This window comes from Cryptomeria japonica, chromosome 10 (genome assembly GCF_030272615.1).
Source record: "Cryptomeria japonica chromosome 10, Sugi_1.0, whole genome shotgun sequence".
NCBI lineage: Eukaryota > Viridiplantae > Streptophyta > Pinopsida > Cupressales > Cupressaceae > Cryptomeria > Cryptomeria japonica.
Genome location: NC_081414.1, coordinates 466,795,358 through 466,820,100, shown reverse-complemented (window position 1 = coordinate 466,820,100; position 24,743 = coordinate 466,795,358).

Genomic DNA, 24,743 nt, shown 5'->3' with positions numbered 1-24,743 from the left:
CTCTAAATTCACAAAAATGCAGAATGATATGCAAAATAATATGCGAAATGCATCCTAAACCTAGTCACTGGATTTAAAATACTTAAGATTCATCACTGAGCATAACGAACACAAAAGGCAGGTTAGAGTTCCTTTCTTTCTCAAATGTGCAATATTTATTATCTTGTTTGTAATGACCCTTTTTTCGTTCATATTCTTGGACAGATTTCGTAGGGACCCAAATTGCATCATAAATAAATTCACTCAAAATAGACAAAGAAATGATATCAACCTCCCTATAGCATACAAATAAGTGAAGTCGAGGTATGTGAGGTGATTTCACCTTGTTGTGAAGGCTCTTATCACAGACACCCAACTAATTTATATGTTTCTAGATCATTGGGATCATTCCTACAAGCAAAAAACAAAGAAAATATTATGCCCCCAATCCTTGCTCCTCTTAGTCACAATAGACTTCCTCGAGTTACTCAGAGGGATAATAATCAAAAACCAATATAAAAGACAACACACAAAGAAAATTTCATTCATAGCTCAAACTATTTAGTGATTGTTTTTTGTTACATTGTTTTGCTTGTTTACTCAGTGATAAAAACTCTTTGGTAGTTAGGAGATAGGTGACTGACTCGGAGTGGACGACCACGATTCACTGACGGAAAGATGACTTGTTTGACACTTCTTAGGATATGTAAATTGCTATGTCGAGTAATGTAAGACTAGGAAGTTGATCAGTTTCAAGTCACAAGGGTTCCAACAAACCAAGATGTCATGAAAGTGACTAAAAAATATGTACATACGAAAGCAAAGATGCATGAAAGCAAGAAATGCCAACGTTGCGTTGATAGACAGAGCGCTTGAGTACAAGAGGTGCTTGTTTGCTAGGTTTTCACCTACTTGACAGAGATTCATTTTCTTTTTTACCAAGGTGCCTGTTTACCAGGTTTTCACCAAGGCATTTTCTCTCTTTTATATTTTTTTTTTGTATTTGATGCTTTTTCTTTTTTTTGTATTTTTTTTTTTTCCATTTTTTTGTATTTTTTCAGGACTTTTTCCGACTGTACAAGTTGGTGGCATAGAGAATGCTAAGCAAAAAATTTATTCAAGTGGATGGTGTTAATCAGTTCACGGAGCTATTCTCCTTCTAAGTTTGAGAGTTGATAGGCACCAGAGCCGAATACTGCAGTAACAATGTAGGGACCCAGCCAGTTGGGTTCAAACTTCCCTTTATTGTCACGAAACTGTTGATTTTATGGATTTTCTCTCAAAACTAGGTCACCAACCTGAAATTCTCTTTGTCTAACTTTCTTGTTATATCCTTTGGACATTCTCATTTGATACACTCTGAGATGATCAAATGCCACTTGTTGATGCTCATCCAGCAATTCAAGCTCTTGCAATCTAGATATTCTATGATCTTCATCAGTAACAAGACCTTGCAAAGAAACTCTTAGAGATGGTATTTCTACTTCAATAGGTAATACTGCTTCAGAATCATACACCAAAGAGAAAGGTGTAGCCCCAGTAGGTGTTCTAATACTTGTTTTGTAAGCCCATAATGCAGGATTGAGCTGCAGATGCCAATCCTTCCTGGATTTATTCACTGTTCTGTGCAAGATAGTCAGTAGGTATTTGTTAAACACCTCAGCTTGTCCATTACCTTGAGGGTAATATACCAATGACCAGTGTTTCTTTATTTTGAATTTCTCACAAAGCTCGTCTAGATCTTTATTCTTAAACTATCTTCCATTATCAGTCACAATGGACGAAGGTATCCCATACCTGCAGATGATATAATTTAGGATGAACAAGGCGACTTGTTTACCGCTTGCTTTGATGAGTGGAACCACCTCTACCCACTTGGTGAAATACTCAGTGGTAGTTATGATGAATTTATGTCCATTGGATGAAGCAGGATATATCTGACGAATGAGATCAAAGGCCCATTGATGAAAAGGCCAGTGTGTTATAAATGGTATGAGGTCCCTTATCGAGGCATGTATGAAATTTCCATGAAGCTGACATTTCTCACAAGTCTTAGCAAATTGGATGGCATCTTTTTCCATGTCTGGCCAGTAGTAGCCAGCTCGTAGTAGTTTCCGAGCTAAAGTAAGGCCATTCGAATGAGATCCACAAATACCTTCATGAACTTCTGATAATGCATGTTTAGATTCTTCAGTTTCTAGACATCTAAGCAATGTACCGTCCAAACCTCATCTAAATAAATCGTTAGCTATGATAACATACTGTGAAGTGTTTCGAGTTAGGTTTCTTTTCTCATTTCAGGTAAGATTTCTAGGGATAATTTGGTCTTGTAGATAGGAATAGATGTGGCTGTATTGAGATGAGTCATGTCCAATAATAGAATAGACTATCATAAGCGGGGTAATGTAACTCTTCCACCAGGAAATCAAAGCAAAAATTGGACTCCTGTAGCTCAGGTATAGATGCCAAGGTAGCCATAGCATCTGCTGCTCTATTTGTGGATCTAGGAATCTGTTGGAATGATACAAAAGAAAAATACTTCTTAAGATCATCAACCATCCTCTTGTAAGGCATCAATTTCTCATCTTGAGTCTAATATGTATCATTGATTTGATTAACCACCAGCTGAGAATCTCCATAGATATACAATTCTGCAACCTTCCATTCAATAGCTAGTTTTATCCCATTCACCAAAGCTTCATATTCTACAATTTTGTTTGTACAAGAGAATAGAATCTTATAAGACTTTGGGATTGAATACTTCTGAGGAGTAATGAATAATATGCCAGCACCTAAACCATTTTGAGTAAAGGACCCATCAAAGAACATTTTCCAAGGTTGTTGAGTAAGGTGCATTATTAACTCATCTGGAAACTCTATGTGTAGCAGTTGAGTGTCCTCAAGTGGAGCTTCAGCAAGTTGATCAGCAATTACCTATCCTTTTATGGCTTTGCATTCCACATATTCAATGTCAAACTCTGTAAGGATCATGACCCATTTTTCCAATCTTCTTGTAAGTGTTGCCTTATTGATAAGATACTTGAGTGGATCAATTTGGGCCACTAGCTTGACTGAATGTGCTAGCATGTAGTGTCTCGGTTTTTGTGATGCAAAGACTAATGCCAAGCATGCTTTTTCTATTATAGTGTAGTTCATTTCATAAGACACCAATGTCCTACTGATGTAATAAATAGATAATTCCTTTTTGTTGTCATCCTGTTGCGCCAGAAGTGCCCCCAGTGATGAATCAGTGGCTGATATATATAAAATTAGTGGTTTATCCTGAATCGATGGCATCAATATCGATGGATTTGATAGGTACTCTTTTATCTGCTGAAGATGTTGTTCACACTGCTGATCCCAGTTGTATATTATTCCTTTTCTCAATACCTTTGTGAAAGGTTGAGCTTTTTCTACTAGCTGAGAAATGAATCATTTGATGGATTGTAGACGTCCCTGTAGACTTCTCATTTGACTGGTGTTCTTCAGAGGTGGCATTTCCATTATAGCTTGGACCTTCTCAGGATCAACCTCGATGCCCTTCTTTGAAATGATATAGCCGAGTAGTTTACCAAATGTCACTCTGAATGCACACTTCTTTGGATTTAATCAGAGTTGGAACTTTTCCATTCTGTCGAGTATAGGACCTAACTCTTGAATATGCGTTGATCTTTTCATAGTCTTCACTAAGGTGTCATCAACATAATCTTCCATATTCTTATGCATCATGTCATGAAAAATAGTTGTAACTGCTCTTTGATAGGTTGCTCCTGCATTCTTTAACCCAAATGGCATGACGTTCCAGCAAAAGGTTCCCCATGCATAGGTGAAAGCTGTCTTTTCTTGATCTCCCGGAGCTATTTTGATTTGATTGTATCTGGAGAATCCATCCATTAGTGAGTACATTTCATACCCAGCAGTCATATCGACTATCATATCAATGTTCGGTAATGGAAAGTCATCCTTCGGACATGCTTTGTTAAGATCTCTGAAGTCCATGCAAACTCTGATAGACTTGTCTGCCTTTGACATAGGTACTATGTTTGAAATCCATTTGGCATAATCTATAGCTCTGATGAATCTGACTTTTAATAGTTTTTCTAGTTCAGCCTTGACCAATAGCGCTACATGCAGCTGCATCTTACGGAGTTTTTGCTTAACTAGTTTTACTCATGGTATAATTGAAAGATGGTGCATAATGAGATCAGGATCCAAGCCTGGCATATCAAAGTATGTCCATGCAAAGTTTATTTTCTTTTCTAAGAATAGCTGAGTGAACTCCTTCAATTCTTCTGCTGATAGTGATTGAGCTACATGAATGATGTGTGGTGTCTCTTGACTCCCAATGTTCACTGGTTGAGTTGGCTCAATCAATATGGAGGACCTTTCCTAGAAATGACTTGGCAGTATATCAAGTATCTCACCTTCAGGCACCTCATAGAGGTTTTCACCTTTAGGTACGTCCTTTATTTTCTCTTTTTTAGATTCTGACACCACCACAATGTGGTTTTTGCCATTAGATCTTTTATTTTTATTTTTCTTTTTTTTGCGACTAAGATACTTGATATCTGCTTCAGTCATATTTTCACTCTGTTCATTGGTGGAAGAGTCTATAGGTTTGACTGCATTGAGATAATAGGCTAACATATAGTCATTGGCAAAAAGTAGGTATATTCATGGGCTGGTTTTGTAAAGTACAGTCAATCAATTTGGGATGTACTAAGGATAAATCTTGGATAGGTTCAAGAGCATTCACAATATTGTTATCACAGTTGCAGATCGAAAAGTCAAGTTCCAAAATGATACCTTGTGTAAGTGTCTTGAAACTAGGAAGAGTCAGATCATTATTATTAAAGTTCATGTTAATATTTAGTTGATCTAGTTTGATAGACATACTTGTAACATCATTCACTATGCCAAACTGGACATCATATCGTGGTTTAACAGTGATAAGATCAGTAGACAGATTTTCATTGTTTGTATCGAATGATTCAGAATTTGAGGCTGAATAAATATTATCTTAAATAGGACTATCATCATATTCATCAGGTGAATTTTCTAAGTCTTCTTTGAGTAATTTAATAATTGTATGTATGGTATCAACACCAACATCTTTAATACTGCAAGTTCCTTCATGTTGTGGTTCATTTGTCACTTGTATCTGACACACCTGTTGACATGATTTTGATGTTTCTATGATTTGTTGTCTTCTACTCCATTCAGCTTCTTCTGGATTGATAACTAGTTCTTGTTCTGTAGCTTCCAACTCTTCTTGTGTAGTGCTATACTTGATTTGTTCTGTTTTAGGATAGGGGTACATAGATGAGAAGCTTTCTGGTATTCTTCCTTCTTTTAGTCCTTGTTCATAATTTGTGTGTCTCTTTTGTCTAATTTCCTATATTTCTTTCTCTAGTTTTATGCGTATCAGCTCTTGAGTATCATCTATGACATCATTAGACTCTTCTGGAGTTTCTATAGTGGATGTGTCTGAGAGGTTGTTAGGACCCCATTCATACTCATTTGAATTAGTCTTCAAATCACCTACTTGCTTCCTGCCAGTATATGTGACTAGAAATTTTAGTGGTGCAAATAATTCTCTGATTCTTACTACTTCATCTCTTATATCTTTTGGGACCTCAACTTCTTGTATTATTGTAGCTGATACCATTGAAGCTTGAGCACTGACTGTTTCTTCTTTCTTGACTGTTGATTCCTCTTTCTCTTTTCTACACTCTGCTTTTGTTTGAGTGTCTACTTCCTGTAATGTTAAAGGCGATATTATTTTTTGCCATTTAGACTTAGAAACATGTTTTTTGTCTGATGTCTTTTTCGGATCGTAACTCAATTTAGTCTTATCATTTGTGGATCTGGTTTGTAGCTGATTTGGTTCAGTAATACCTTCTTTTTGTTTACCCAGAGGACCAATACCTGAGTACCCCATGTGTTGGATCATTTTGTAGCCAGGACCATATTGTTTGGAGGAAATCTCACAATGTCATACCTCCTCATTTTGACTATCTTCCTTAAAAAGCCAGTTAAGAACATCATCCTCTTCTATTTCATCTGCCAAGGAGGTAGAAGACTGTACAAAGAGACCATCATATATGGTATTCGGAGCTGAAGTTTGTGTTCTCATAGCCTCTCATGGCTTGCCCAGCTATTTTGGTGATCGAGGGAGAGAAACTAATGAAAGTACTAGTTCTATCTTGTAGCCATCCATGCCAGTATTTGTAATCTTCAATCTCTTTTCTAAGTCTTTCATTAGTTCTTCTGGATCTACATTTGGAGAGGCTACCCTATTATGAGGCACAAAAGTATCTGCACCTTTTATCAATGCATTACAGATGACATTTGTATCAGCAGGAATATTGACTTTAGCTCCGTTATAAGGAAACTTTAAGCATTGATGATATGTTGATAGTACTACCTTCATTTCATGAATCCATGACCTACCCAGTAATATATTATATGACAATAGAATATCAAGATCCTGGAAAAGAACATCTCTCTCTACCGATCCCACTCTAATTGGTAATGACACTAGACCTTTGGAAGTCCTTTCTTCTTCATCATAGGCTTTTATTGTTATTTTCTTGCCAGGATCAATGAAATTTTCAAAGAATCCTAGTTGTGTAAGCAGACTGTAAGTACAAATATTCAACTCTGCACCTCCATCTATCAAAACATGTTTGACTTTGTGTTTGTGGATCATGGCTTCAATATGCAATGGCTGGTTATGTGGATGATTTAGTGAGTTATCATCTTCTTCAGAGAAGGTCACATAGTGAGGTGAAGTCAGATGACCCACCATAGACTGAAACTGATCAATGTCTAAATCTTTTGGAACGTTGGTGGTGAGTAATGCTTTGTCTAGGATCTCTTTGTGAGCAGATGAGAGTTTTAACAATTCAAAGATTGAGATTTGAGCATTTGTCCTTTTCAACTGTTCAACGACACTATATCCAGAAGATGATGATGAAGTTAGCCTTTTAAATTTGTCCAAGGTTGATTCTTTTTGTTTGTTTGGCAAGGCTGATGGGTTCAATATTGCTTGAGTTGGATTGGAAGAACTAGCTCCTTGGAGAGTGACTTTATTCTAAGAACATGTCAGAGCTCTTTCATATTGTGATTCATTTGGTTTATCTTGGACTATAATCACATTGCAATATTCTGAGTGGGAAGGCTCAATCATGTTGATAATGTTGTCCTGACTGACATAAGTATAATTTACCTTGGCACCTCCTTTGGTCTTTGAAGAATCACCTTGTTTGTAAACAAGCAAAGGGTCTTTAAATGCTTTATGATCTGCATTAGTTGGATGATTCCCAACAACAACTTTACCAGTGTCTATGAGATCTTGAATCTCATGTTTTAGCTTCATGCAATTGTTTATGTTATGACCTTTATTTCTATGGAAGTCACAGTATTCATTTTCTCTCCACCATCTTGGTTTAACATCTGGATCATATGGTCTGGAGTTATCTGGTAGCATTATCAAGTTGTTTTCCAATAGATTTTTGAAAGCAGATTCATATGATTCTTTGAGAGAAGTAAAATCACGCTTAGGTTTGGAAAGCCAAGGCTTTTCTTTGAACCATTCTTTTGTTTTCTTTGGTAGATTTTCTGCTACGGCCTCAGTGGCTTTAAGTGCTTGTGTACAACTAGCCAAGTTGAATATTATGGATTTTGAGTTGGTTTTGACAGTGTCTACTACTCCATCGTTAACAACATTCTTGTTATTGTCTTTGCCAAACTTCCAATACTTGTTCTTCTCTTTAGAGCTAAATCTTGGTTGTGTTTCTTTCCAAGGTGTGATATCCCCCTTCTTTATGAGCACACCTTCCATTTGAATGGCATTATCTACCATTTTGTTAAATGATGGGTGTACTTGCATTTGTATACTATATTTCAGCTTGGGGACCAAGTTATTGACAAATATATTCATTTTCTTAGAGTCTAGAATAAGTTGAGGATACCTAGAAAACATCTTTCTCCAGCATTGGAGGAAAGTAAGAAGAGGTTCCCATGTTTTCTGTTGAGTATTACAAAGATTGATCATAGTCACAGGATGTCGAATGTTGTATGAATATTGTTGTAAGAATAGTTGGATTAGTTCTTCAAACATTTCTATTCCTTTGGGTAGACTTGAGAACCATTCCATTGCTTGACCCCCTAAACTCCTCGGGAAAAGGCGCATGAGGTACGCTTGATCATGCATGAACTCCATACAAGCAACACAAAACTCTCTGACATGATCTTGGGGATCTGAGGTACCATCATACTTATCAAATTTTGGGATCTCCACTCGTGAAGGAAATGGAGGCATGTATAGATTCTTGTCAAATGGAAAGGAACATATTGTTTCCAGAGAATATTGCTTTGGGGAATTGTCCTTATTCTTCAGTTCTGTGACTTCCATCCATAAGGCTAGTAATTGTTTTTGTACCATGAGTATAGGTGACTCTTTCTTTTTAGTAATGAGTGTCTAAACATCATATCCAGTAGGAAGTTTAGCACCTTGTTTTGCTAGTTCTAAGAAATAGTCTTCCTTCTCTCGGCTCATGATAGATTTCATCATTTTTCTAAATTCTTTGTCCTTTTGATAGTCAAGGATTTATTTTTCTGGAGGTTCAGTGTCTTCATCAGCCTCAATTGATGATGAGGAATCATTATCATTTTTGGGAATGTTATTATCATCCTTGTTTCCGTCATTGTGTTCTGTCTCATATATAGTGGGAGATTTAGGCTCATCAAAAATTGGTTCACCTGATGATGACGGTATGTCAGTGAGTGGATCCTGTTCGTAAAATGGATTGTCGGTGTATGAAAAGGGTATTCCTTTGCCTTTGGCTTCTTTCTTACTAGAACTCCTGGTTTGTATAGGCATTTTTATGGATTAGTGAGACCTAAAGTTGTTTGTGATGCAGAGGTCAAGATCAATTTCAGAGCTAGTTGTTCGGTTAAATTATTGTTTGGGAGAAACAACTGAGATTCGGTCTGGTTTCAGAAATGATCTATCCTGTATAAGACATTTATCTAAGTTGATTCTAAGCGTAGTGTAAGATTCAGTCTGGTTTCAGGAATGATCTATCCTGTAAAAGATGTTATCTAAGTGACTAATCTAAGTGACTAAAATTTGATAGGTAGTTGATTGAACTAGCTGAAAGATGATCGACCAAATCGTGCAATGTAAATGGCAGAGGTACACTATCTTGATCTATTTATGCTTAGGTAAATTAATAACCAGTATTATGTTCTCTATAGACTGTTTTTAGGCAAGTTTGACTATTCTATTCTGACAAAACCAGAGACTCGTACGACAGGATTTTCTGAACTGGACAACAAATTAGCAGTTATAGGATGACAAAAATTCTATTTCGTATGAGTTGTTGTTTCTTACCGTATGATAGATGGGTATGTGCAGGACAACAAAAGACTCGGAGTAGTTCTGGTTCATACGACACAGGATGAAGAACTAGATGACAGATTAAAATGACTCATACAACACAGAATCAGGTCTAGGATGACAAATCAGAAGACTCGTACGAGACAGGATCAAGTGCAACATGATAAATTATCAGACTCATACGACTGTTCGCAAGATAGAGCCTAGAAATTCTCAGTTTTTTTGATTTGCTGAGTATGATAACTGAGTATGACCGATTCTGAGATGGACTGATTTTGGACTAGGATACAAAATTTTGACTTAAGATGGACAAGTTTCTGACACGGATAGAGTTTCGACTTAAGATGGATTAGTTTCTCACATAGACAGAGTTTCAACTTAACATGGACAAGTTTTTGACACGGATTGAGTTTCGACTTAGGACGGACTAGTTTCTGACACGGACAGAGTTTCGACTTAGGACGGACTAGTTTTTGACATGGACAGAGTTTTGACTTAGGACGGACTAGTTTCTGACATAGACAGAGTTTCGAATCACTGAGTTGTTTCTTGTCTTCTCCAATTTTTGCTATTTCAATTTTTTTCAGGGATGAAAACACAGAAAACAAGTAGAATGTATAGTGACTCCAATCACAACATGCAAACCCTATGGAATTTGGTGAGGAAAGAAAACCTTTGCTTGTAGACTCAGGTACACACCTAATAGCTAATCAGAATATGGCCACTGAGTCTCACGCAATGGATTCTCAATGTCGTATTATGTGACTCCAAACGCTAATAGGGGCACGAAATGACAAGTATCTTGGGAGAGTTACTATCTCTCTTGCACAAAGATTATCCCCCTTTCAGAGATGAACTGGGTAGCTTCTAATTTTGAATTGGATTTAGTCAGGGATCCATTCGGCATGTCGAGGTATAAACTCAATTAAGAGGTCTCCTAGCCTTGAAAACCAAGGTTTAATATACTCGAAGGTACGGAGGAGAGCTATTCCCGAGCACTGTCATTGACTTGATTTTCATCAAATCATGTTTATTTTATAGTGGGTTGGAGTACTTGGTGTCTAGCATTTCCCACTTAGGTCGTTCCCCTCACACCGGGCGTAACAACTTTAAGAGTTTTTCAACCCCTCGAGAGGGCAAGCCTGCTAAAGATGTACAAATATCAAACAAAGAAAAAGCCTCAAGGGTCTGGATTTCTGATTGTCTAGAAAAAGACAAGAGCATACTCTCCTACCTCTCAGAATCTTCTAAAAAATATGAAAGACGAATTTGTTCTTTAACCAGATAGCAAGTTAGGTTCCTAAAAAATGAATTTAAAGAATACATGATGTTTAGTTGATTCTCCTTAGGCAACCTGCAAAGACAACGAATCAATAGTCATATTGTCTTTGTTCGACAAGCATATTCTTTGACAAGCGTTCTGCAAAAAACTAATTAGGCTATGAAAAATTCTGAGATAGATAGATAATCGGTTAGGATCAGTCGTCAGAATAATCATTAAAAATCATGAAATTTGCCTTTCAACCAGAAAATACAAAGTCGTACAATAGTATAAAAACTTGTACGATACATGATCCCAACTCATACGAGATAGGATTCCAGTTTGTACGACATCTGCAGTTTGTCGTTTCAACCTGTGGGAATTGTCGTACCAGATGTACGGACGAAAAAAAAATTGAAATCTCTGAAATCCAGAAAATAACAAAAAACAAAACAGTCGGTCTTGGAGGCAGAAAAATGTAGTCTTCGGCCCCACAGTGGGTGCCAGAGATGTGTGTGTGAAAAAGTAGTCTGTAAGCTGCAAGAACAACACTTCAATTAAGTCATTATATGCATGGTTAGTAATCAATAATCAATAAGTAATAAACCATAACAAAGCGACTAATTGCCTTCTAAAAGATGCGAGTATAAGATTGCTCTCAGATTGTTATAAGCAATACCAGTGACTAGACTACACCAAGATGAAAGATTTAATCTATATGATATTTAACTATATGGATGCAAGATGGATGAATAATTCAAGCAAAATAATCAATTCAAGCAATAATGGATGTAAGCAATAATGGATGCAAATAATCTAAAAAGCACAATAATCTTCTATGATTCCAGAGCGAAATTAGCGTGATAATAATCTCCAAGCGTGTTCTCAAAAATCTCTGGGGTAAATTGGAATGAGAGCTGAAGACTGAATTTATAAAGAATTACCAAGAGAAAAGCTCAATTTAGAATTAATTGAAAATAATTGAGAAATCAGGTTTAGTTAACCTTGAGATAGATTCCAATTATAGTTTAATTGAAATGCATTCAAATTAGAAGTCCAAGTTGCATTGGAAATAATAATAAATTAATTCCATGCATGTGTGATAAAAATAGATAATTCTTTTATTTATTCAAGAAAAGAGTCTTTTCAATGCAACCGAACTTCTTTTTCTAAAAAGCTTTGAGTTCCAATTTTAGAGAATAATTCAATAATTCAATTAAATTGCTTTTCTGATTTCAAGTTCTAAATTTAGAAAAAGAAATAATATCTCAAGTTTGATTTCTCTTTCAATTCAATTCTTTTATTTTAATTTCAATTCAACTCTTGTTTTGTAATTAATTCCTCTTTTGTAATAAATTAATTCTTTTTGCATGATTAAATGGCAAATTATTAATTAATTAAATATGCAAGGATATTTAATAAATTAAAATGGGATAATTGATCAAAATGATATTCTTGAAAATGATTCAATTAATTAAATGAATATTTAATTAATATTGAGTAATTGATTTGCCATGTGATATTTGATGATTAAAGAATTAATAATGTGCTCAAGATTGATTTAATTGCCTTTGGTTAGGACCTTGGTGATGTTGTCGAGATTAGGGGCCCATGGTTTAGATGACCATTTTTAGGGTATTACAAATAATACTATTTTATATTATTTACCTCAAAGCTATGCAAGGTAGGTAAATAATATAGTTTATTGGAAATTTCTGATTGGTTGATATATTTCTATATTTTTGAATTAATTTTCTATTTAATTGATTCTCTGTGCATTGTTGGAGTTTAGCTTCTGGATAATTTTCTGCAACATTTGGATTTCGATTTGCTTGGGGTTGGAATTGCTTGGTTGGACTTGGATTTTGGATTTTGGAAAGCTTGTTGGACTGGTTTTCACTCTTCTTCAAATTTGCTAGTGATCAGGCTATTTTCCAAGTTGCAGCTATGCATTCATTCTTGTATTTTTATTTTAAGGGAACTGTTTACTCTGTGACTACTTAAAGATTATTTGTAGGGGGGAATAATTGTTGGATATTGTCAGCATATGGGGAGATTGTTGGATATCATTGGCATATGATGAACTGGTATGTTGATATGATGATAATGTATGTTGTCATTGATGTCAATAAGTGTAAGTGAACCGGTATGTAGATTGAAAGAAGTTGGTGAACTGGTATGAAGAGGCATGAAGAGATGTAGTGAACCGGTGTTAGGGTTTCACTTAGTGTGACTAGCGGTTGGTAGTCTCAGCTCTATGGTTATCGGTTTGGCGATCCATCTTGTGCAATGCAACCGATGATACTCTATGATGAGTTAGCTAAGAGATGTGAATGATATCGAGCTGCCACGTTAGCCTTGTGTGCATGAAGGATTCAGGTATGAGAAGAACCATGTTTGAAGTCTACCTCGAGAATGATCATTCTTCTTAGTGGTATTAGAAACCATGATGGGTTACGAATTCCCATGAGTGGTGATGAATGAACGATGCAGATTGTCTTGTGATCTATTTGAAATTGTAATGCTCTATGCAATGTGTTTGGATGGTCAGGATTGGACAGCCTGTGTTGTAAACCCAAGATTCTTAGGGTTTAGGGTTTATGCTATCGATCTAACTATTATCTATAAGGTCCATGATGTTTGTTATTATAAAGTTGTTGGCAAATGTTGTGTGTATCTGAGTGATGAGATACTTGCCAGACCAATGAGTAGAAAACTACAGAGTGTGATTGCAGAGTAGAGGAAATGAAAAGGATCTGCCTTGGCATGTAGTGTTGTTATCAGATAAGAGTTTTACCTGTTGTCTTCTAACCATTTCAATAGTTGGAAAATCCCTTTACTGGGTAGCTTTAATGGGCTTATTGTAAAACCTATAACCAAGTGACTCAAGATCATTGAGTTCTTTAAATCCTCTAGCGAGGTAACCTTTAATAGGGTTTCAACCTTTAACAGGGTATATAGCCATCCCTTAATCGGGTGATCTCTAACAGGATCGGTTCCTAGCAGAACCTTATTGTAAATTCTTTAACTAGACTAGGCTCCTAACAGGGTAAGCTTCAAAAGAGTTCAAAACCAGCTTGTGGGTATTAATCCCCACCATGGTTTTTCCCATTTCGGTTTCCACGTGAAAAATCTGTGTGTTATGTGATGCATTTTTCACGTGATGTTTGTGAATTATTTGCTTGAAAGATTATGCATGCAGAGTTAATAGGTTATGGTATTTCTAGTATACCACATGCATATGTTTATGGGTGAAGTTGATATCAAGTATTGATCATATTTGAAGTGATCAGACTTATCACTTTATGGTATATGATGTCTTACTATGTTTAACCGGTATTTCCATGGTTAAGTTCAGTAATGGTGACAACCAGTTGGTATTGCTTTAGCTAGATAAGTTGTTAGGAGAGTTTTTATCTGTACTAATTCACCCCCCCCTCTCAGTATCGGTTGGGGTACCTGTTGTTCATCATTATTCATCAATTGGTATCAGAGCGCCTCCAAGTCCTTGGTGATATAAGTTTAACTGCTTGAGGTAAAAGATCCTACTATAATGATGAAGAGGGAAGGTCCTAAGTTCAATAGAGATAACTTTAAGATATGGAAGGAAAAAATGAAGATTTACATCAACAGTATGGGTGCTCAACATTGAAGCTATGTTGAGAATGCCTATGTGACTCCCACTGACACTCTGACTGATGATCAAAAGAGAGAGATCCAGGAAAATGGGCAAGTCATGGAAGCTCTTATCAGCAACCTGTCAAATATTGAGTTTATTGATGTACAAGACAAGGACACACCTAAGGATGTATGGGATGCATTGGAAAACATATATGGTGGTGATAAGCATGTAAAGCAAGCTAAGGAAGAAAGCCTTAGAGGTAAATTTGAGGATATGAGGATGGTTGAAGGTGAGACCATTCAGCAGTATGGCATTAGGATTAAGACTGTGGTTGGTGATATCAAAAGAATTGGTGGAACTATTAATGATACCACTACTATTAGTAAAGTCCTTAGATCATTGTTACCAATCTATGCAATCATAGTTGTTGTTGTCCAAGAACTAAGGTCTATTGATAAAACCAAGGTATCCTTAGATTCTATCATTGCAAAGTTAACTGCATATGAGTTGAATAGCTATGATGGTAGTGTTCTGAAGACTAAGTCAGCCTTTAAAGAATCTACTATACCATCCAAAAAAGGAAAAGAAACTAGTACCAGTTATTAATCCAGACAATGCAGAGATATGGATGATGAAGAGATTCTGATGGAGTTCGAAGCTCTTCTTGCTAAAAGACTTTCAAAGGGAACTGGAAAATATAGAGGTAAACTTCCTTTGAAATGTTTTTCCTACAACAAGATAGGACATATAGTTGTTAATTGTCCTAATAATGAAAATAAGGATAAACTAGAGAGGTTTAGAAAATATAAAGGAGGAAACAGAAGAAATTGTCTAGTTGTTGTGGATGAAGGTGTCACTGATGAAGAATCAGAAGATGAAGAAATGAAGACATAGTGTTTGTAGTAGTAAAGGAAGAAGTGTCTGGTAAGAAAGCACTTGTCTCTCGCATTGACAACTCCAATGAGTGGATAATTGATAGTGGTTGTTCTCACCACATGACTGGTGACCGAAGAAAGTTTTTGTCTCTGGAGGAATATGATGGAGGTGTTGTCAAATTTGGCAATGATGCACCATGCTTGGTGAAAGGTAAAGTATCCACCTCACTAAATGGAAAGAGCATTGCAGATGATGTCTACTAGATAGAAGGTCTTAAGCATAACCTGTTGACTATTGCTCAGCTGAATGACAAAGGATTAGTTCTGGAATTCAAAGGTGGAATTTGCAGTATAATTGGGAAGAGTGGTGAACTTATTGTGATTGGTAAGTAGACCAGAGGTAACCTATTTTAGTTGAATGCCAAGATAAGTCGGTGTCTAATGGCTAAGTTTGATGATAATTGGATATGGCATAGGAGACTCTATCATATGAACTTTGACAACATTGCTAAAGCTGGTAAGATCAAGGCGGTAAGAGGATTACCTTTGCTAAACAAACCCAAGAATTCTTTGTACAGAGAATGTCAACTTGGGAATATTTCTTCCTCAACTTTTAAAGGTAAGTCTTTCTCAGTAGAAAATTTACTTGATCTTGTGCATAGTGATTTATCTGGTCCTATGAAAACTAGAATTATTTAGGGAGATAGGTATTTTATGATTCTTATTGATGATTGCTCAAGAATGATGTGGGTCACATTCTTGAAAGACAAGTTTGAAGCATTTGGAAAGTTCAAAGCTTTCAGAGCATTAGTAGAGAAAGAAAGTGGTAAAAAGATAAAATGCCTAAGAATTGATCAAGGAGGAGAATTCACTTTTGATGAATTCAATAAGTACTGTGAAGATAATGGTATCAAGAGGTAGTTGTCTTCCCCAAGGACACCACAACCGAATGGCATAGAAGAAAGAAATAATAGGACTGTAGTTGAAGCGGCTTGAACAATGTTGATCCAAGGAAAAGTTGCTCACACTTTTTGGAGAGAAGCGGTGAGCACTGTAGTCTATACTATGAACCAGGTACTCATCAAGAAAGGCAAAGATAAAACCCCTTATGAGTATTGGACCGGGAAAACTCCCACTGTGAGTTACTTTAAAGTGTTTGGTAGTAAGTGCTATATCAAGAGAGGTGATCATTTAAGCAAATTTGATGCAAAATGTGATGAAAGAATATTTTTGGGATATTCCACTAAGAGCAAAGCTCTCAAGTGCTACAATAATAGAACTCAGAAAATTGTTGAAAGTATCAATTTCAAGGTTGGTGAATCCCCTAAGGAACCTGAGGAAACATGCAGTGAAGAAGTGGAAGATGAACCAGTATAGCCTTCTAGGAACCGGTTAAGAAAGAAACTTATAAGGATCTCAGTGTTTCTTTACCGGTAGAAGCTCCAATGAGAGAAGAAGAAGAAGTTAGTGAAGAAGAAGAAGAAGAAAAGCTAGCAGATCAGGCTAGAATCATTCCTAGGTATGTGAAGCTACATCATGATCCCAAGCAAATCATAGGAGATAAAGATGCAGGGATACTCACAAGAATAAAAGTGAAGGAGAACTCTTACATGATTTTTGAATTATAACCCAAGACTTCAAGAGAATCTCTTATAGATGAAGACTCGATTAAAGCAATGGAAGAGGAGCTAGACCAAATAGAAAAGAATGTGACATGGTCTTTGGTGCCCAGACCGAAACATAAAAATGTCATAGGTACCAAATGGGTCTTCAGGAATAAGTTGAATGAAGAAGGAACAATTATAAGGAACAAGGCTAGGCTTGTATGTAAGGGATATGCTCAGGAGGAGGGAGAAGACTATGGAGAAACCTTTGCTCCCATAACTAGGCTAGAAGGTGTTTGAATGCTACTTGCATTTGCAGCATTTAAGGGATTTAAGGTTTATCAGATGGATGTGAAGTCTACTTTTTTGAATGGAATCCTAGAAGAGGAAGTGTATATAGAGAAACCAGAAGGGTTTGCCTTATCAGAAGATAGTGACATGGTGTGTAGATTACACAAAGCCCTGTATAGATTGAAACAGGCACCTAGGGCATGGTATGAAAGACTACACTCTCATCTTGTGAAGATTGGATTTTAGAGAACAAGTGAAGATAGCAACATCTACTTGAAATCAGAAGGTGATCAGATTGTGATCTGTGAAGTGTTTGTGGATGACATAATCTTTTGAGGAGATGATAAAATGAGTCATGCGTTTGCAGATGAAATGAAGAAAGAGTTTGAGATGTATTTGATAGGAGAAATAAAGTTCTTCATTGGTTTACAAATTCAGCAAATGAAAGAGGGTATTTTTATTACCCAGTCCAAGTATTTCAAAGAGGTATTGAACACTTTCGGCATGGAGGAAAGCAAACCGGTTGGTACACCGATGGTGACTAGCTATAAACTGACTAAGGAAAATGATTCAACACTGGTGAATGAAAAAGAGTATTGGTCAATGATCGGTAAGCTACACTATGTGGTGCATAGCAGACCAGATATTGCTCATGCAGTGGGCATAGTAGCTTGTTTTCAAAAATGTCCAAGAGAATCCCACTTGGTAGTGGTGAAAAGGATTCTTAGATATCTAAAAAGAACAATTGATTATGGATTGAAGGAAATTGTAAGTTGTGATATGCCGGATTTGGCCAGTAAGTAAATATAACTAAGTAATATGGAAAGAGATAGCTTCCTTCTTACCAAATTTTATTTAAAAGGGTGGGTGTTGGTCACTTCTCGAGTGCACACCCCCTTGATTTCATAGTTGTAAATGTGAAGTAGGAGAGAATAAGTCCACTCTCTGAGTTGTTTGAAATATGTCATGAAATGTGTAGGTACAAATTGTTGTCAACCGTTATTGATCTTTATTCCACCCCAAATGGTTCTTAACCATAAGTGTTAGTAATTTGACAATAAGCTCCTACCTAATGAAGGAAAGCGAATGTTAGAGGTGAAAATATAAGGAGCTAGCATAAGGTGCTAAGAAAACAAACGATGTCCCTAGTAAAATTATATGAATACATTATACAAATCCTAAGTGGTTCTAAGTTAACAAGTGTCAATTTTGTACCGAACTATCAACCGTGTGTGTAAGACATGAAAGTGTCGATACTTGAGCTACCACGTAACATTGAATCAAGGTTTAGCATATAAAGATAATTAATAGAAGCCATATTAAATTAAGTTATTAGGAGGGATGTATTAACAAGATGGAGGAAACTGGATATTTATTAAATAATTGATATTGAACCAAGTAACTATATAAATGTCTATTTAGTAGAAGATGATCTAATTAAGTACTATTAAATGCAACTGTAATGAAAGGGACCTTTGAGTGAAATTATTATTGCCCTTATAAAATTTATTCGATCCACTTGATAAAAGGAGTTATCGTATTTGTTATGTTAGTAATTTTCTTAATCCTATCGCCTAGGATTTTTATCGAGACCTAAGGTTTCATTGGGTCAGCTTGTTAAGCTTTAACATCTAATTAAGCATAGATTGCGTATAATTAAGTGTTCAAAAAAATTAGTGCGTGAAGAATGGACGGAGAAAGGTAGAGTTAGTGTAATCACCTGTTAGAATATAATTAAGGATGTTAATAACCCTAAATAGATAGTGGATTATATCGAAAAGTGTTGCTTGAAATAGTAAGCACGTGAAGGTTAAAATGGAACACGATTTATAAAAACGAATGCAATCTCTTGTGTATAAGAATTTATTTCATAAATCAATAAAGGATTATAAATAATCTAAGAACCTTAAGAGTCTAACAATCACTTCCTAACACACTTAGGACATGTTATCTTGGGTGATGTGTTGCGGTTACTCCCTAGGGTATGACCAGTATGGCCATCTTGTTTCGAGTTTTGATTCGTCAGTAATTTCAACTTTCTTTGAAAAGTATATTGTGACCTAGGGGCTAGTACCTTCTTTTATTTTTTTTATGAAGAGAGGACCACTAAATTTATGTTTCCTTTTATTGGAACTATGGCACTTGCCATGTTTCTAGTTTTAATATCTTTCAATTGCCAACATTTTTTTTTCTTCTTTTGAAGGGACTTGGTAAAAGTAATTTTTATTTTGACCTTTTAAAGTGTGAAGTGGTCATTTTGATGGTTGATATAGCTAGCCCTAGTGATGTGATTTGTGTAAATGGCTATCATGTTTGTTGAACCACTGATACTGTGTCAAGGGAGAATACCACAAGGAGTGAAATTAGCCACACAGAATAAACAAAGAATGTTATTCAGAAATAAGGTAAAGAAAGGAATATTCTACTAAATAAAATTATTTGCGAGTAATATAAGAGAGGAAATTTATAACAAAAAAAATAAAGTAAAAATAAAAATGTGTGTGTGTGTGTGTGTGTGTGTGTGTGTGATCTAGACCTAATGAATTGCGAAAGTGATGATAATCGCAGACTGGTAAATTTGGCATGTGTATGGAGATGATTGCCTAGATGAGATAAAAAAGAAACAATAATTATTAATTTTCATCACTCCCTTAGAATGGGATGGTTATGTACCTTAAGGTTTGGGTTTTGTAAATAATGTACCTATGAAACTAAAACCTTGATGCCTAGAAATACCAAGCATTATGGGCCCTAGAAGTAGAAAATTTCCCTACTTATGGGTAGATTCAAAGAACTTAAACTTGATTATTCCTTGTTGCCTAAGGATGTTGGAAGAAATCATGCATCTAGGGTGGTTTAGCAAAAATGTGATTAACCCCCTTAGGAGGCACCTCGATGTAAAATAAGTAGATTCATTATGGATAAACTGTGATGTCAATTCTCCTTAGTGGTGAGCATGGATGACAATTGCAGTGCGATAAACATGTTTTACATGAAACCTTAATAAGTATGACTCCTAGAGATTAATTAGTAAACTATCATGTGTAACCTTGATTATGGAAGTTGATGTGTGCTATTGAGATAATTTGGATGGTGCATTAACGCAAGTTGTTGAAAGATAGAATTTTGTAAACACCTACTTGAGATTGAAGGGAAATGTAAGAATTTAACCTTATGAAGATAGTAAACTAATTGCAATAATAAGTTGGTTTTAGTAATGCATCTTTCTAGTAGGCAAGATAAGATTTAGAGTAACCTATTCAAAATTGTGGGAAATGTTATGTCCCTATTTCGTATTCTGCTCATGCAACATCCAAGAGTAAGTAGATCTCTAGGGGAGGAGGATGTAGAGCCCCTCCCCGATCAAGCTTCGGTTAACTCAGTTGACCAGGGTTGACCTTACTAATAAATGCTATAATTCAATAGGATGGGCTATGTTAGATGGATAGATTGGTGAGAAAAGTAATTAAACCAGGTTACGAAATCATTTCAGCTTGAGGTGTACATTTTGATGTGTTATGGATACATAACTTTATATGATTACAGAATAGGATAAATTTGGTATGATGTATGTCATTATTGGATTTGCAGGACTTTACTATGATGATAGAAATAGGATGCATGTTTTATGTATGGATCAGGATTATGTGGATTATGATAATTGCTTATGTGGATTTATTTGGGTATAAGATATATCGATTTGTTTAAATGTAAATTGTATGCAGAGTGTTTGATGTGTATTCTTATTCATGTGTTTAATATTATATGAGGTTATTGGAATTACTAATGTGTAATTGAGATGTGCAGGAAAATTATCCATATGACCATGGAAATATTATGGAGAACCAAACCTAGACCTATGTATGTTCGTAAAGCCAAAGGTTGTCTATTTGTAGAGACAACACCCCGTATGTATCGTATTTTATTTGTGAAAGTAAATGTTGCATGTGTGTTAAATTAATTGAATTTATTAGTTTGTGTAAATCCAAGAAGAGACAAAATTTCATGTGTAATGTTGTAAAGTATTTTATTGTGTCACTTGACACATGTGTTGATTTATGTCTTGATTTTTGAATTGTCTCTTGGAGGGAGTTGTTTTAACCATAGATTTTTCAAATAATTTAATGTGGTTCTATATTTTCCTTGGGTAGAGAATCGTTGGGGTGGTCAACCTAGGTTTGACCCAAAAGTTAACTTCAGATGGGTTTAAAAAGGGTTAAATGGACTCCTAGGGGTAGTTTAAAGGTGTTTCCTAAAACCCATAAGGTATACCTAAGGGTTAGGAGCAATTTTAGGCATGTGACAACTCCCATGTGACCATTTAGACACCTTTAAAAGTGGGTTTTATAAGATATGAGAAAATTCAAAATTAGAAGGTGCCATCTAGGTTAGATAACCTTCCCTTTTGCTAAGAGATCCTTTTGGATCTTTTTCTTACTTTTTCCTTTTTAAATTTTAGAATCCCGTGAGAACTCTCACTGAGGTCTTCTTAGGCAAGAATGAGAGACTTTGTGGGTAATCACCCACTCTCCATTTTTGGGAGATAATGCAATTTTGAAAAGAAAGGATTTGGTATAGGAATTGGGCTAAGTGTAGAGAAACAAGGATTGTGAAATAGGGATGCTCGTCCTCAACTAATCTAGCATACCTTTGGGTAGTTTGAAGGTTGGTTTAACTTCTCTTTGTGTTGTGTTCATGTTGCATGATATTTTGAAAAGATTTGCTTGTGTGAAAAGGTTAGTTTCTTGTATTTTTTTTTCCTTGTGAAAATTATTTTGTGTTATATATTTTACTTCTTGTATGCATTTTCTGTGCTTTGGGAGTAACCAAGGCCTCCTACTCTTGGGAGAGAGGATGGTCTTGTGGGTGGTAGAAGTTTGACAGCCCTCGAGTGAGAGGCTCTCATTATGAGAGTGATCTCAAGGGAAATTATGTGACCCTTGTTGCATGCCTTGTTTATGCATTTGGGGGTCATAAGGAGGGAAATAAGGCATGAATGCCTTGGGGGGCATAAGGATGTGGGGTTATTATAATTATGATATATCTTTGTTTTCCATGAGGTGGCTTTGTGTTTTGCCATACTTGCAGTCTCCTTAGGGTACTTGGTCCACTACCACCCTTGTAAAGACATCACAATGTGTGGTGCAGTGAAGCCTTGGTTGGGAATATGTTTGTGATTGTTTTCCAATGTTTGTTGTGTTTGCATGTGTTTAACATGTTTAGGGCCTGGTTCTCCAAGCTCGAGGGTGGCTACTAGTTAGCCTAGGCTGGGAGGTGAGCACTCCATGGTCATAGCCTATGATTTAATTGCAGGTTGTTGGAAGAAAAGAAAAGAACAAGTAGAAGTTGATGGATTTATTTGTTTGCTGAAAAAGAATTGGGGATGGTATAGATTATATACTAAGTTGCAGAAATGTAAAGGGAACTACATGTTGTAATTGTATACACCTAAAAATGGTCTAAAGATAGTTAATTAAATACGTAGTTATTTGATTAATTCCCCTCCCCAATTAATTGAATTCACAACCAATTTTATTAATTTCTCTATTCATCTACTAGTAAATAAATCTAATTGATTTATTTATATAGTTCATCTCACATCCCCCTTTTATTAATTAATTCTCAATTAATTAATGTCTCCCCATACTAATAAATTCTTCTAATCCCTAATTAAGATTAACAAACTCAAGTTTGTTGAGATTAATTACCATTTTCCAATTATTTGAATTTCTAAATTCAAATCAGCACATGGCTCCTAACTTTAACCACCCAACCTAACCATCCCCTAACTTAACCCATTCAATCTAATCTTTGGTCTAACTAAACCTATCCTATCTTGCACATTCTAACCTCCTTATCCTAACCTCTCATGGTGTGGATATTCTCTCCTTGAGACACATGGCACTTTTGCCACATGTCTCCTCCCTTGGACACTTGCCCTCTCATGAGCAAGGCTCCTTGACACTTGTCACCACAGAGATGACAAGTGTCCCTTCCTCCAACCTCTTCTCCAACTTCCTCAATCTTGGCCCTTGATATCTTCAGATCAAATCTGGACCGTCGATTCCTGCCACCTCAGCTTTGGCCTTGGAAATCCTATAAATACCCCTCATTTTGGAGCAATATGGATCGGATCTCATATCAATTTATGCATTGTTATTATAGGCATATTGATCCCATCTCATATCAATTTAGGTATCATTACTATAGGCAATTTTCATTTCAATTATCTAGTAATTAGCTTTGGATTTATCATAGCATGTTAATCTAGTTTCTTAAATCATGCATTTCGTATCATCTCCATAGTCAATCATGATCAATTAGCTACTCAACTCTTGAGTTGTCACTTTGGAGGTCATTGCTCCGCTGAGAGCCCATCAATCCAACACCTTCAAGGTCCTCAAGAATAGAGGAAAATGGGACATTTCAAGGAAGGCTTATGGTTTGCATCTTTAATTTAGTTTTGAAATTAAGCTTTTCAATTATATTATATTGTCTCATTATATGTGTATGCCTCTTATACTAACCACATTTTTAGCATCACATTAATTGGCGCCCACCGTGGGGCCTAGCCCCTTTGATCTTTAACAAGTTTGCTTGTAGGAAATTTCATTGATAGGTTGATTAGCTCTTTCAGAGTGCAGATTAGCTCTCTTGGGCTCCCGAATCGTGTTTTTGGCATCTTTTGTGGCGTTCCGACACCTCAAATGACATTTATGGGAGATTCCTCAACTCTGCTTTAAGTTTTTCTATACATTAGCGCTTTCAGTCTATACTTTAGCATTTTTGGTATGTATGGTGGCATTTTTGGCAAATTTATCAGTGTTTTCAATCTATTTAACAACATTTCTGGTTTGCAGAATAGCATTTTTGGTGTGCAGAATAGCGTTTCTAGTGTGTAGAGCAGCGTTCTTGGCACATATGATGGCGTTCTTGGTCAATTTGATGGCATTTTCAGTTTTTTATTAATTTTACAAATATTGTATGTTGCATTCCTCATTTCTGCTTCTAGACTGTCATTTTCCCGAACCTAATTTGCAGATTGTTGGTTTTGCAAGTACTTATTTTGATGTGAAAGACCAAGTTATAAACTATTTCACCGGCAAAGAATGCAATATAAACTACTAACTTTGTTTGCAACCACGGGATTTTGCACTTATATTTGTTAAATTAGGCACATAGACTAATTACAATGGAAATGAACAAACATGTCTTACATGTCTTGATGATAGGCGAGTATGCTCTCACCTTTCTTAGGTGTTCAGAAATCTAGACTCGTCCTTTGCTTTCAATTGCATATCTTTAGAGGGTTGTCACAGTGGGCAAAAGTAATCACCCTATGAGAATGACCCAAGTGAGTACAGTTGGACCTGAGCATTCCAACTCACTATAATAAATAGGTCTCTAATGATTAAAGTCTCAAAGAATGGGATTATTTGAGTTTTCTCTTTGAGATCTCTCATATCGGGACTTTTGTAGGGCCTTGCGGTCTCAATCACGTTTACGTGACTACAGCTTGTTTCGGTACCTTGTTGGGCTATAGGCCTCAATCATTCTTGCGTGACTTCAAGGGGTAATTTCAAATGGAATTCTTGACTAAGAACTTTAAAAATAGAAGCTACCTGATTCACCTCCGAAAGGGTGATAATATTTGTGCAAGAGAGATAATAACTCTCCCAAGACACTTGCCATATCGTGCCCCCAT